Source organism: Glycine max, chromosome 19 (genome assembly GCF_000004515.6).
Source record: "Glycine max cultivar Williams 82 chromosome 19, Glycine_max_v4.0, whole genome shotgun sequence".
Taxonomy (NCBI): domain Eukaryota; kingdom Viridiplantae; phylum Streptophyta; class Magnoliopsida; order Fabales; family Fabaceae; genus Glycine; species Glycine max.
This window is the reverse complement of record NC_038255.2, coordinates 33,780,414-33,791,717: the sequence shown is the minus strand read 5'-3', so window position 1 is coordinate 33,791,717 and position 11,304 is coordinate 33,780,414.

Below are 11,304 nucleotides of genomic sequence, written 5' to 3'. Positions count from 1 at the left end.
TGTGTTGATATCAAGTCATTCTTCTCATTTCGTACCACTGTCATTCCACCTTTCTTGGGAACCACCTGTACTGGGCTCACCCAAGCACTGTCAGAGATGGGGTATATGAGCCCAGCATCCAATTGCTTCCCTGTGTTTCTTGAGGACGTCTACCAACCTGTTTTCCTCCTCTATTGTGAGTGCGTTACTGATCACTATAGGTTTATCTTCCTCCAAGAACACATACTTCAAATGATTGGGCAATATCTTCAACTCTATCTTCTTCTTCTCAGATGGAACTTCCTTCTCTAGCGTCTCAAATCTGGCTTCTCCCTCAGGAATATTGTCTTGTCGATCCAAGTCTTCCAAGCAAGCCTTCAGATCTTCTTCTTCTTCACTGGTTAGATAGTCTAAAGCATTTACCATTATTTTCTCCAGCGAAGACTGTGGTGTCTCGAGAATACTGACATCTTCCTTATCTATCTCCTCCATTCTGAAGCACTTCCAACCCTCCTGTGGGTACTTCATTGCCTTGAGCAGGTCGAAGGTGATCTTCTGATTGTCAATACTCAACTCCAAGTTCTCATTCCCCATATCCACCACACAATTGGCAGTCAGCATGAAGGGTCTGCCTAAGATAAGGGGAATGTCCGTGTCTTCTTCGATATCCATGATAACAAAGTCCACCAGAAAAGTGAAGTGGCGTACCTTGACCAGGACATCTTCTACCACCCCGTATGGTCTTATGATCGAGCGGTCTGCCAGTTGAAGCGTCATCTTGGTGGGATCTATCTTCAAATTCCTGATTCTTTTGCACATCGACAAGGGCATCAGATTAATACTTGCTCCTAAATCAATTAGGGCCTTGTTTATCACTTCCGTTCCTATGGTACACGGGATGGTAACACTTCTAGGGTAGTTTCCTCTATATTATTGCACTGCAGTTGCCTCCTACCACAATATTCTCGTTGTCAATGTACTTCCCCTTCTTGGTGAGGATGTCTTTCATAAATTTGGAGTAGAGGGGCATCTGCTGTAAGGCTTCCCCGAATGGCATGGTGATTTCCAGCCCTTTGAATATTTCCAAGAAACGTCTGAAGTAACGCTCCTTGTTCTTCTTGGTGGGTACCATAGGATATGGGAGATCCTGTGGTAGAGCTGGTGGTTCTTCCTTCTTAGCTTCCCTTGCTCTCTGGCTCTTGGTCTTAGGTGGTGATGCCAGTTTCTCTTCTTCTTCTGTCATTTCTTCTTCTGGCGTCTCTGTCCTCTCTTCCTCTGGTCGGTCTTGTTCTTCAACCTTACCCTCCTCTTGTGCTCTTCTCTGCCCTCGAGTCAGCACTGCCTTGCATTCTTCCTTCGGGTTTTTCTCCGTGTTAGCCCCGAAATTTCTAGTGGGCTGTTCAGCTTTGTCATGTGCCAATTGGCCCATTTGAACTTCCAGATTCCGAATGGCTGCATCCGTGCTCTTTTGATGTGATCTTGTCTCCAGGATGAATTGTAGCAGCAGTTCCTCTATGTTGGTGGGCTTTTCTTGCTGATTTGGACCTTGGCTAGGGTGCTGGTATGGCTGTTGGTTCCTTTGCTCCTTATATTGGTTTCCCTGATTCCTCCACCCTGAACCTTGCGTGAAGTTTCTTCCTTGATTGAATCCTGATGGCCCGTGATTGAATCCTGTTGCCCCTTGATAGAATCTGGATGAATTCCCCTGGTTGTAGCCCTGGAATCTGCGATTCGGTATGCCCATATAGTTTACTTCTCTAGAAGTGTCTTGTTGGCTTACAAAGTCCAGGCTCATGGGTTCCTCCGCATGTGGGGCATCCTTCTACCTACAAAACAGAAGAGTGGGAAGAACTTACCGCTTGTAGTTGTTGAGGCAGCTTGCTGAGGGTTTCGGTAAGGGCTTCTATCTGCCTCGTCAACAACTTGTTTTGTGCCAAAGTTGCATCCTGCGTGCTGAGTTCCAAGAGGCTTCTTTTCGTGGGAACATAGGTACGATCACGAAGGATTTCTTGATCGCTGGCCGCCATGTTCTTGATGAGCTCCATCGCTTCTTCGGGAGTCTTCAGTTTGATCTTCCCTCCTGCGGATGCATCTAGTAGCTGTTTCGATTGAGGTCGTAAACCATCGATGAATATCTTTAGCTGTACTGGCTCGCTATATCCATGTGTCGGTGTTTTCCTTAGCAATCCATGGAAACGGTCTAGTGCCTCGCTAAGGGATTCATCCGGGAATTGATGGAAAGAGGAAATCTCCATCTTTCCTTCGGCGGTCTTTGACTTTGGGAAGTACTTCTTTAAGAATTTTTCCACGACTTCTTCCCAGGTTCTTAAGTTGTTACCCTTAAAAGAGTGCAACCATCGTTTTGCCTCTCCTGCTAGGGAAAAAAGAGAAGAGGTTAAGGCGTATCACATCTTCTGGAACTCCGGCGATTTTAACGGTGTTGCATATTTCTATGTATGAGGCTAGATGCACATATGGATCTTCACTTGGAAGACCATTTAAGAGGTTCCCTTGGATTAACTGAATAAGAGAGTGCAGGTAGGAGATGTTAGTTGCTTGAACCTCCGGCCTTGCAATACTTGTGAAGAATTGAGGAGTGGCGGTATTAGAGAAGTCCTCTAGTGTGACTCTTTGTGTTGGTTCCCCGTCCATCTGAGTGTGATTTGGAGAAAGAGGAGATGAGGTGTAACTGCTTCCTTCTGTGTCTTGCTCCCTTCTTCTTCTTGCAGCATTGTTACGCCGACAAGAAGCTTCAATTTCTAAGTTAATAGGGACCACGTCTCCAGATGCAGTTCTAAGTCGCATAAAAACAAAAAGGCACTACCCGTGCAATTTATAGAAGAGAAAGAATACTAAAAGAATAAGCTAAGAAAAGAGAGTTGGCCTTACAAACTGATATAGTATGGCAATTAAGTGTGAAAATAAAATCTTTGACAACAGCGCCAAAAACTTGTTGAGGTATTGGCAAGTGTACCAAATCGCTCTAAGTAGTAAACCTCGGAAGTCCGAGTATCGTTTCCACAGGGATTTTATTGCACTTTATTGAGTACTCTTCAATTTGCAAGTAAGGAATAAATAATAAAACAGGAATAAGTGCAAGAATAGATTGTTATTACTAGATCAAATAGTTTTAGAAAGACAATTAATAGAAATGCCAAGACCGGACAAACCTAATTGGCCTACGATGCATGTAAATATGATATTCATTACCAATGCAATTGTATTAGTTCTACCCACATCTATTAATTTTACTTGTCCCTGATGCCTCACGATGACAAGCCTATTTTAACTACCTATCTCCCAAATGCCTTTGCGAAGACTCAATAATTAAAATGCATTAAGGTTAAATTCTAGATGTTGCTAAATGCGTGGGCATTGAGTTATCATTCTATGCCTAGCAATGTAAACCTGATGATTCTTTTCTTAAGATGTTCTATTAGGTGTTACCCTTTCCCAAGCGTATAACCCCTAAAACTGATGCATGCATTAATTCTTAAACCCTTATTAGGAAATACCCTTTCCCAAGCGAATAAAACCCAAAAGAAATTCAAGAAATGAATGCAAGATTAAAAGAAAAGAATTAGAACAGAAAAACCTGGAATGAATCCTCTTTGCATTGATAACTCTTGAAGTACACCATACATCGTTGGGTTTTTAGGCCTGCCAGGCCCTAGCTAGGGGATTAGCCACTCATGGCCATTGAGGGCTTTACAACTAGGGGTGAAAGAAAGAATGGGGGTGATAAAAACAAAGAATATAGAGAGAGAAGGGAGAGCTCAGGCTTGGAGTGCTGAGAGAATTGCTCTGAGGCGAGATGTGTGGTTTTCCTTGGACTGGCTCTCTATTTATAGCTGCTGAAGTGGGCTTTGGGCCTTTGTAAGCGCGCTTAGCGCGACACATCGCGCTTAGCGCGTTCAGATCGCGCGCTTAGCGCTCGTTGCAGGCTTAGCGTGTGTTTCTGTTGGATCGCGCGCTTAGCGCGTGACTCACGCTTAGTGCGCGTAACAGATTCTGCATCTTCGAGCTTAACGCCTCGCTTAGCGTCTGTACTGCCTTGCACGCTTAGCGCGCGTGTTGGGCTAGGCCTGCTTCAGACTTCTTCTTTTTCTTCACTTTTTGTTGCCTTTTTTGCTTAATGTAACTCCAATTTTCGTATCTGCAACCAAAAATTCAATTTAATTAATTTTTCAACTTTTAATCACAAATAACTGCTAAATAATTAATTTCAGGCCAAAATTTGAATAATTCTTTACTATTAATTCACAATTATTTAGCAGTTATCAAAAACATAAGAAAGTGCCTAAATTCAACAAAACATTAGAAAATAACAGTGGTAAAATCTGTATATATTTTTTATATTTTATTTATTTATTTTATGTATGTAAAAATAGTAAAACAAAAAATAGAAAACAAAAAACAAAAAACAAATTTCTCTAAACCCTCCCCCCATACTTGAAATGCACACTGTCCTCAATGTGAGCATGTAATGAAATGCAAACAAAGGAACAACATATAAAAGAAAAGGGGAAGGAAACTTCTCAAATGCCATTCAAGGCACATCATAACATAAAATTGGTTGCAAGACCAAAGAGAGGTTTGCCACAAATTCCTCCTCCACTTGGGGGCTCTCATAAAAAAGATTGATTTTGTGACCGTTAACTTTGAAGACTTTGCGGTAACTTCATTTTTAATCTCAACTACACCATGGGAAAAAAACATTAGTAATAACAAAAGCATCCCATCTAGACCAAAGTTTACCGGAAATAAGATTGAGGCGAAAGTTAAACAAGAGCACTTTTTGGACAATATAAGGTTTAGGGTCATGAAACCTCTTCACTTGCTCATTTCCCTTAAGCTTCCTCTTATGAGTGCACAAATCCTTCAAGAACTTTGCATACTTTGGAATCTTTTTTATGGCATCCAAGAGGGGAATATTGACTTCCACCCTCCTGAAAGTATTAAGAAGATCATAATTAAGCTCCATTTTCTTTGCAGGAATGGATATAGAAGGAAAAGGTAAAGCAATATGTTTTGGTGCATAATCTATTTTGGCACTATCATTAATTTTGGCACCAGCATTTGTTGGCTTTGGAAGATCTCTGTCACTCTTCAAGGTAATAATACTCACATCATCAATTTTGGCACCAACATCTGTTGGTTTTGGAAGCTCTCTGTCACTCTTCAAGGTAACAACACTCACATCATCAATTTTAGCACCAACATTTGTTGGCTTTGGAAGCTCTCTGTCACTCTTCAAGGTAAAAATACTCTTATTTCCCTTTGGATTAATAATTAGTTGTGTGGGAATATTGCTAGAACCTTGTTGTTGCGACTGATTGACAGTTGTAGCTAATTGTCTAATCTGAGTTAGTAGGTTTTTGCCTGTGGCCATCACATTCTGCTGAAACTGAATGTTGTTGGTGGCCATTTGCTTTATCAACTCCTCCAAGGAAGGTCTAGAACTGCTATTCTGCACAGGTTGTGCAGGTGGAGGTGTAAAGTGTTGGAATTGTTGTGGTTGTCTGAAAGGAGGAGCTTGATATTTTCTGATGAAGGGTTGAAACTATTGTTGTCTAAATGGTTGTTGTTGTGGACTAGGACCATACCTCAAGTTCAAATGATCTCTCCAACCAGGATTGTAGGTGTTGGAGTAAGGATTTTATTGATATTGTTGAGGTCTAAATGGTTGTTCAGGTTGCAAGGTGGAACACACTACATGAAACTCATTCAGATGCTTGTGTGGATCTTCACCTGCAAGACCATGAAACCTTGGCAACAAATGGGTTAGTCCAGACATTAGCTCATAACTAACCTCAGTCTTAGGATATTGAATATACCAAGGTTGATACACAACATCTAGTGTAGCCCATTCCTTGAGAGTTCAATTGTTATAAGCCATTATATCAACACTATATATTTTTTTCAAAATCAAAGGCAATAAAAAAAAAGATCAGGCTCAGAAATAGAATCATAAATAAAGTCAACAATGAATTCAGTATGCACTACACTATTATGCAAAATTACACTATCATGCACAATTACACTTCACAGAATACTATTCACGATATATGTTGAAATACTACAAAAATTGGAAAACTGCCTCAAACAATTTTGAAAAAAATTCCAAAACACCACAACAAATGTCTAAAAATCATTTTTTTTTATTTTTGGTAATTTTTTGGTGATTTTTAAAAATCTTGAAAATAGAAAAAAATTCCAAAAGTGGTCCAGATCAACAAATTTGTTTTTTTTTTTTTTTACTTCTTTGTTTTCTCTACACTACTCCTCTGTCTTTTTTACTACCCTGTTATGCTACTACACCTATTCTATATAACAACATTAACAAGATCAATGTAATATGCCAAACAATTATTGAATGCAAAGTGCACAAAATGATCAGAACCTTACATGAATGCAAAACAACATGCACAAATGTGTATTATTTTTTTATTCCTTTTCCAATAAACAAATGCAAACCTATACTACTATGTTAATGTGTGTTATGAGTGAATCAAGGTTGGCACACAATGAATCATATCCCCGACAATGGTGTCAGTTTTGATAAAGAATGTTGAATCGTTCAAAAAAAAATTTACTAGAGAATTTTGTAGTACAGGATTAACCTAGGTCGAACTCAAAAATATGATTCAACATGGTCCCTACATTCATTCACTTATAAACAGAAAGGGGGATTTTTGTCAAATATTTTGTAAGCAACTCTAAAAGAACGTGAAAACACACAAAACAGAACTGAAGAAAGAACAAAATAGAACAAGAATATAATAAAATTTAAGATGAAAAACATAAATCCAATTCATCAAACCAATGCAAATAGAATTATCACAGTTACTACGAATGATGCTCAATGTGAAAGTTCATTTAAATGCATTAGAGAGAATTCAATCGAATCAAATCTCTAAATTGTTATAAACTATTCTCAAATCTATAGTCCAACTCTATTATTACCATGTGTTTCTACAATAATTACTCAGAGAATTTCAATTCAAATGGAAGAAAATTGATACTTTTTACTACTGTAATTTCACCATTAATAGTCAGCTTACATAGAATGCACCAACCATCACCAATATTGGCTGGCAACTATTAGAATGTATTCATTATCCATAAACAAAAAGTAAGGTAGAAATAAAAACAATCATTCTTAGAAAAACATTATCTAGCAAAGCATTATCCAGATCATTAAGCTTTGTAACAGTTTCTTGAACACCATGTAGCACTTAATGATAGATATTCTTCACCACAAAGGCCAAATTTCTTGTGAAGAACTTTTACAAATTCAATCTCATCAAGTCCTTTTGCATTTCAAAAGGATGAACCCAAGCCAAATTGGAATAATTCAAAGCAAATTATGATAAGAACATTATTTCATCGTCTGTAAGCTTCCTCAAGCGCCTTGTTGCATTACCTCCCAAAATTTGTAATTGTAAGCAGTCATTCAGTTCAAAATCAAAGATACAATCATAATCCCATGCCTAATGTAAATAAATAAGATGGACACCTCTTGAATAATTCATTTTAATTAGGCATGATTGCTACAACAACTTCCATTGATAATTCTAACAAATCATAACATGTTAAACTTCATTTAATTTCAATTTTCAAGAGAGAGACAAAGACAAAGAGAGAGAGAAGAACATAGAAGAGCAACACCAACCAAAATTCAATTTCATAATCAAAAATTGACATTTGATAGTCCGTTGTAACAACCATGCATGAATTAATTGGGATTGTTGATAACTCACCGCCTTCTTGGATAGGGATTTGACTAAAACCTTTACTTTACGAGATGGGAATCATGGGTGTAGTGTTCGTGCAAAATTCAACATTAGGTGCAAAATCCTCCATGCCCCTCCAATGCTTTTGTGCTCCACCTTGTCGTTATATGTTCTGCAATCGAAGTTCAATTTTGCACAAGAGTCGAATCTAGAATCTTCAGTTCTCGATTGCAAAGAAACGAAGCCCAATGATAATTCTTTCTAGGGTTTCTTTATCTTTGTTTAGGAATGGGAGATCGAGGAAAGCACGAGGATTTGCAAATGACGATTTGGACGGGCATGCAACACATGACACTAGAGCCATTTAAGAAGTGAAAAGAAAGAAGCATTTTACAGAAAATGGAGAGAGGAAGACCCGAAGAAACGAGCTACTATTTTTTCTATAAGGAGGGAGAAGGATAGTTGTCATGTGATTATGTTTAGTGAATTAATTTGGACCTTTGGATTAAAAATAAATATAGGGCTCAAATTAAAAGTAACTCTTTAGACTTACTCTTGGAGTAAATGAATATATATATATATATATATATATATATATATATATATATATATATATATATATATATATATATATATATATAAGATTTAGTACTGATTATTATGAGAGATCGAGGACCAATTCCCGATATCTATATCAACCGGAAGTTATGCAAGTTGAATACGACGTGTTACTCTGATCACAAATATAAGAAAGAAAAATGGATTCACAAAAGTTAGTTAACTACATTTAATTGTGTCAATCTCAATTAAAAATTAAGTTTTTTCGCAACTTACCCTTTATTAGAACTTGTATTAAGAATAAAAATGAGTTTTTGGAACTAAAATCTCAATTAAATGAATGATATTTTAGAGATAATAACATTAAAAAAATAAAATTAGTTAAAATTTTTTTATATTTAAGATCAAGAAAATAATATTTTTTTCTTCTTCTTATATATGAGACCGAAAGGAATATATAAATATTTTTTTTATTTCAATATAAATGTTTCTCTATGCTCAAGAGGTTTATCCATGATCCATCAATATAGAGTCTAGATGTATATATGAAAAGAAAAACGAGATAAACTTGGTTTCAGTAGATCATATTGCTTTACAATCATGGATCAAGGACTAGCTTTTACGACATCCGGAACTCGTGTTTCACTCATGATGACTGAAAACTATGGATGCCATGAAATTCCCAAAAAGTCAATATCCGTGGTTCTGGAGTGACTTTCTTGTGAAAACCCTAGATTTATGATTGTTGATTTGAGTATGAATGTGCATACTTACATCCACTTGTCAAACAAGCTAGTCCCACCATAGTTTAATAAATTTGAAGAAAATCTCACTCACTCACGTTAAGCTGTATCCGTTGATATTCTAAATATTAGGCAAGCCTACAAAAAGCAACTGGAGAGCTACTTGACGGCTACTAGTTAATGGTTTTGTACAAAGTTAACGTCTTATTAATTTTGAATAAATGGTGAATTTAGTCTCTAAATTTATATCTTTTATCAGTTCAGTTTTAAAATATTTAAGGAAAATTCAAATAAGTTCCTTAAATTATTTAAGATTTTATTTAAATTCTTGAAATAATTTCTTTTTTCTTCTTCTCACTTAATCATACTAGGGACTAAAGTGAGATAAAAGAGGAAACCCTAAATAATTTCACGGATTTTTCTGAATTTTTCTTAATTTCACGAACAAAGATGACAATGAGATACAAATTCAGATATTATAAAAATTTGTATTTTTAGACTTTCAAATTAAAAAAAAATGTTCTTTTTAATCTCATGCTAGAATTTGAGGGCACTAAAAAAATATAAATTTTTATTTGAATGGAAAGACTAAAAAGAGTTTTTTTTCTTAATTTGAGAGATTAAAATATAAATTTTTATTTGGAGACTAAAACAATAAACCCCCTACTTCAAGAGAAAGATCTTCTCCATCTTTTTTCTCTAATTATCCATTACTAAACTTTTGAGGAAATGAATATCACTTTTCATAAAGTGTGTATCAACTATATTTCATTTTTTAAAAAAGCTTATGAAATGGAGAAAATGAAAGAAAAAAGAAATGAAGAGGATCTATTTTCGTATCCTAAGAGACTGAAAACATAATTAAATATTTTTTATAGGTAATATTACGATATCTAACCATTCACCTCTTGTACGTCATGCTGTACGTTTTATAAATGATATCAATTTGATATAATCAGTAAGATTATAGATTAATTATAGTTTTATACAGAAATTTGTCAAACATGTCGACAAATATAAATGTTGGACCTCATTAATTCAATATAAATGTCAACTAAAAACAATATTTGACCAATGGGATAGATATTAAATTGATTTAAATGCAATGTCTTAAGAACGTTTAATGCGTTAAATAAATACACAATTGATAAGATATGTAATACGTCAGATTAAAGTACATATAAATGTAAACAATAACAAGAGGTGGAAATAGGTTAAGTGTAGAATAAGATTTTTGTTTAAATAGACACGAGGCTTGTTTAAGAAAAAAATTGAAGACTTAAATTTGATCTCTGTCATAAGTTTTTGTAAGGCGAGATCATATATTTTTTATAGCTTATGATCAAGATATGTAAGGGGTATTTGGTTTGGTTGTTTCCTATTTTCATTTTCACTGAAAAAATGGTAATGGAAATGTATTTAGTTGAATTTTTGAAAATATTTTCAGTAAAAATATTTTCCCAAACCAACCAAAAAATGAAAATAATAAAATTCTATTTTCATTGTTTTCAGTTTCTTCTTTTTTCTCATTCCTTCCAATTTTTCCCATGTGCTTCTCTCAAATCCAACTCAATCCTATAGCTTCTCTCTCTTTCAATCACATTTTTCCTCTCTCAAACCAGTCTGTCTCACACCTCTCTCCGCCAATCCTGCTCTGCCACACCACCACCATTGCTCCGCCGCACCACTACCGCCACAACACCATTCCCGGTTGACAATCTCTTGGTGAGATTTGCTTCATGTCTCCTTAATGAGTCCATTAATGAGAGTTTTAGGGTCTTCTATGTTCTATTGATTTCTTTAATGAGGATGATGATTCTTCATTTTAGGGTTTCTATTTGAGGGTTTTAAGAATTGGTTTATTTAATTGTGTTATTCTTCTCCCTTCGCCCCAATCTCTTCTCTTCTACTTTGAGCATTGTTGGAGGATTGTTTTCTCAATGGTTAGTCATCATAACAAGAATTTTTTTAAATGAGGATGGTCAAACCAAACATGTTTTCAGACTTTTAATCTTTTGAAAATGAAAACAATTTTTAGAAAATAAAAAAAAATGAAAATACAAATCAAATACACCCTAATATTTTTGAATCTCTTGTGTGTTATGTATGTTTTTCCTTTGATGAAGATTCTCATCATCTTTTTTTATCTTAGCCTAATGACAAACTGGATTTGGAACGCAATTTATGCATGGCTCAATTTTTAACCGGTTTTGTCTAATTTTTTTTTTATCATTTTATTTAGTTTAGGTCTCTTTTCAAAAAGAAAAAAAGTTGCATTCTATTTGTCA